The following is a 4,604-nucleotide window of genomic DNA, read 5'->3' as shown; positions in this document are numbered from 1 at the left end:
CCTTGTGTTGGTGCTTCGTGTGTCCTGTTTTTTCTTTTGTAGGAGAACACAGTGCTGGCAAACAGGGCAGAGCTTTGGAGCCTATTTCAGCAGCCCATAGGGCCTGTTGAGACCTCCACCAGCAGTCTGATCACTTCTAAGAGCTCAGGCTCCTTGGCTCAAGGGTCCTTTTCTGAAACTGCTAGTAATGGGATCAGTAAGTGCCACAAACACATTTCCAGTGGGACTGCCCCATCAGTGGCCCACAGGAGCCGGCTCCCAGTTGCAGGATGTGCACGAGTGGTCATCCCACAGTGGTCAGTGTGAAGCGAGTTTACTCAGAGATACTTCACCGGCCCTCAGCTGAAACATGGAAACAGAAGCACAGAGAGTTGAACAGACCAAGTTCAGCCAAGCGTTGTGTGCTTCGGTCCCAGCAGATGTGGTGCCTGCAGACAGTTGGCTATGGCATCCCACATTCCAGCTGTGGTATCTTGCCATTTTTCTCTAGCCAAAATTTGAAAGAGTTGATAGAGAAACACGAAATAAAAAGGCAAATCTCTATCATTGTCTCTGAAAAAACTGAAGTCATATTCTTTAGTTCAGGGACACATCCAGCCCGCATTGGGGGTGGGGAAGGGACCATCTTGAAGTGGCATATAAGTCTCTGAGATAGCATGGACCTACATCACTTGGTTGAAACACATTACCTGGGATGGCACCAGAAGTTTGTGTTCCTCAGGCGGGTGGCAGAAAGCAGCTGCTTCCCAAAATTTGGAACACTGTGTGCAGCTACTGTGAAGGAAAGGACTGCATTCTGGAGGCAGCACAGTCACCTTCCTCAGATGGCCTGTGGTTCATACATCTGTGCCTGAAATAGCAAGTGCCTCTGCCCACCACTATGTATGTCTAGGCAATAAATGAGGCTACAGCTATTGCTAGGACAACAATTGAGTTAAAGACAAAGAGGACAAGTGAGGGAAATTCTGTAGGTGGTTGTTAACTAGATCAGAAAAAAAAAATGTTTAGGCAGAGATGTGCTTGTAAGGTGTACCTGGTACTGTATAAAATACAGAGCTATAAGGTTCTGGTTCTCAGAGGCATGCAGTCCTCCATATCCTAAATATATCACAGCATGCAGCAAATTCAAATAGAGGTGACTCCCCGCTACTTCATATTGCTAAAGACACTTCATCCCCACAGCTGCATGTGTTGCTTTGCTAGGAGTAAAATGGGGATTCATCCTGCAGGCCATGTAGGAGGAGAGGACACCACCTACACTAACAGTCTCTGCCCCAGGAAAGCTCAGGCAAGCAGAGGCAGGCTTGTTACTCATGACCTTAATGCAAGAGGAGGGCATTTTCCAGTCACGGGAGATGTATGTAGGTCCACGGACTGTCACTTTGTCTGGAAACAATTTTAGCCCTTGCAGTGGCCTCACTGACATACTGTCACTGCATCAGTCCCATGTATACATTAGCATAGAAAAGGCACAGCGGACTCCAAAGTACAGTCTCCTCAGTTCTCAGCCACTTCCCGCCCAGGAGCACTGCAAAGGGTGGGGGAGAGAGGGAAGTTTGTGAATGTGCGTATGCAAAAGATCTCAGAGAGCCATCAGGTGCTATGCGACATCCAACTTTCTGCAGAAAGTGGTTGTCCTTAAGTACCTTGACATTCAGAGTACCTGCAAGCAGTGCACACTCCCACCAGAGGCTAGAAGAAGGAAGTCACCAAAGAGAAAACAGTCATGGACTGTTTAGCCAGCTATATAGCATCTGTATGTTTCCACAGTGACACAGAGCTTGAGAGAATCATGGACAAAACTCCAGGTGGGGGCCCTCCACATGTCAAGGAGAGAGACAGCAGCAATGCCAGCAAAGCCAACAGAGCTCCTGTGGACTGCGCTCTCCCCACAGTAGCCAGCTCCACCTTGCAGTATCAAACATCCCAGCAGAGTTTGCAGTCCGATTGGAAAGATGTGCAGACACATCGCCACTTCTACTGCATGTGCCAGGGGTGTAAGGAAGAGCCTTGGCAACTTGCTAAAAGGCTTTGTCTTCTGCAGAAAGAGAAGGCATAATTGTCATCCAGCACATCAAAGGGCTCTTCAGCTCTAATAGAGCAAGACCCTAAAAGACCACGGGCAAGTTTCTCTCCTGGCAACTGCTGAACATAGGAACACCCAAAGGGAGAAACTCGTGTTACTGTCCAAGAACTGCCTTAACAGGAAACAGAAGAGAGAAACAAGTATTGGCCATAAAGGGAGAACCTAGTATCAAGCCCTCAAGAAAGAGGTCTTTGTATACAAGAAGACCCTTCAAAGTCCACAGTTTATAAATAGTTAAATAGCTTTTCAAGTGAGTTGGTCCTTAACAGCCAGATGGGGAGGTGTGGGCAGAAGCCACCCAATCCCACCCAAGTTACCCACTCATTGCTGTAGGGAGTTGAAGAGACAGAGAAGGACACCCTGTTGGAGGTGTTCATGTCCACTACAAGTTGGTGGTATTTTTCTGTGAAGCAGTCAAATGGCAACGTGCGAATACACATCCTGGAAGCCAAAACAAGCAAACAAGGCTTTAGCTCAACCAGGTGGTATATGCATATGTCCTCAACATGCGGCACGTAGGGGAATAAACACATGCCCCTCCACATACCCAGCAGGGCTAAAATGTCTCCAGAGCAGTGGGAAGTGGGCCCATTCACCCATCACATGTGAAAACAGCAGGAAGAAAATGGCAGATGCCAGGCAGAACAGTAGGACAGCAAGCAGGAACTGAGGTTGAAATGGGAAAGGGATGAGCTGATCATGGGATGCAAAATACAAGCCAAACCCAGGTTCATGGGCAGAATGAGAATTGAACTAGAAAAAAACACGATGAAAGGCTTAGCCACATTATTTGCAGTTCATAACAAGACCCAGTTTTAATTGGCAGGATACACAGCAGGAAAAAAGGCAGTAAGATTAGAGGTGATTTTCCAGCTAGAGAGGGCAGAAGAGGGGGAGGCTTCCTTCCTCCAGTACAATCGTATTTGAAAGTGTGAAAAGAAGACAAAAACATGCTGGCTGCAGAATTTTTCCGAATATGTGTTAACCATTACAGTCAGCAAAAGTGGCCTGGATGGAGTGGAGAAGTCTTTGGTTAAATTAAGAAGAGGGTATGACTGGTTTCCAGAGCTGGCAGGAAGGCAAAGGTCTGGCTAGTCTTGCTTGCTAGTGAACCCAGGAGTCCGTAAAATGAAGAGTGCAGAGCAACTTCTTTAGCCGGGCATCTCCTCTCTGCTTTCCTAGAATTTCCCTGCAAGTTTCATCTGTGTAAATGTTCTCCCCAGACTACAGCCCGGCAGGCCCAGGAGTGGCTGTGTTCTCATGATGCTTCGCATGAGGTCTCCAGAGGTTTTGTCTGCATTGTGTTCTTTATGCTCAATCCCGTGATGATACCCTTTCTCTTTTCTTTTTCCAAGGGGCAGAAGAAGGGAAAGGGGAGGGTATGCACTAGGCAAAGGGAAAATCAAACCAAATCCACACAGGACCTGCTGACTACCCCTCTTCTCTGCTTGTTTATTCACCTTTCCTCCTGCACCCTGAAACACACTGATGTTCCTCCCAAGTTTCTACTGCAAAACTCTGTGCAGTAGTTTAGAGGCTTGGGCAGGGGTTACTTAAATAAGGAGGAACAGTGGTGGGCCAATGTGCCACCCAGATGGGATGTTTGGGAGGGTACAGTAAATTATCAGGTTCCTTAATACCACCCATGGGTTCCCATAAGCAATTAGTAGGACCTTGTGTTGCTGTAGCTGGTATGAGGTGGTTTCCAGAGATTGTTCTGGGTTGATCTTCTTAGGAGTTCCTCAGTTACTAAGTGCTATACTACTGTGCCAACAACAGCCTTGATGCTGCGTCAGTGAAGGTGATGAAAAGACAAGACACCCTCCCGGCTCCTCTCACATCTACAATTGAAGCAAGGTAAATTCATGGGTACTTCATAAAAACACAAGAGGAAACCTGGGGCAATATGTGACTTTGAGGCAGTCAGCAGCTTGTGAAGTGGAAGAGGGTGTAAGTGGTCCTACAGATCACAGAATCATAGATTCATAGATTCATTTGGGTTGGAAAAGACCTTTAATATCATTAAAGTCCAACTGTTAACCCCGAACTGCCAAGTCCACCACTAAATCCTGTCCCTAAGCACCATATCTATGTGGTTTTTAAACACCTCCAGGGATGGTGATTCCACCACCTCCCTGGGCAGCCTGTTCCAATGCTTGACCATTCTTTCAGTGAAGAAATGCTTCCTAATATCCAATCTAAACCTCCCCTGGCTCAACTTGAGGCCATTTCCTCTTGTCCTGTCCCTCGTTATCTGGGAGAAGAGACTGACCCCCACCTCACTACAGCCTCCTTTCAGGTAGTTGCAGAGAGCAATAAGGTCTCTCCTGAGGCTCCTTTTCTCCAGGCTAAACAACCCCAGTTCCCTCAGCCCCTTTTCACAAGACTTGTGCTCCAGACCCTTCACCAGCTCCATTGCCCTTCTCTGGACACGCTCCAGCACCTCAATGTCCCTCTTGCCGTGAGGGGCCCAAAACTCAACACAGTGTTTGAGGTGCAGCCCCACCAGTGCCCAGTA

Source organism: Falco cherrug, chromosome 7 (assembly GCF_023634085.1).
Source record: "Falco cherrug isolate bFalChe1 chromosome 7, bFalChe1.pri, whole genome shotgun sequence".
In the NCBI taxonomy this organism is placed as follows: Eukaryota; Metazoa; Chordata; class Aves; order Falconiformes; family Falconidae; genus Falco; species Falco cherrug.
This window is presented reverse-complemented; position numbering follows the sequence as displayed.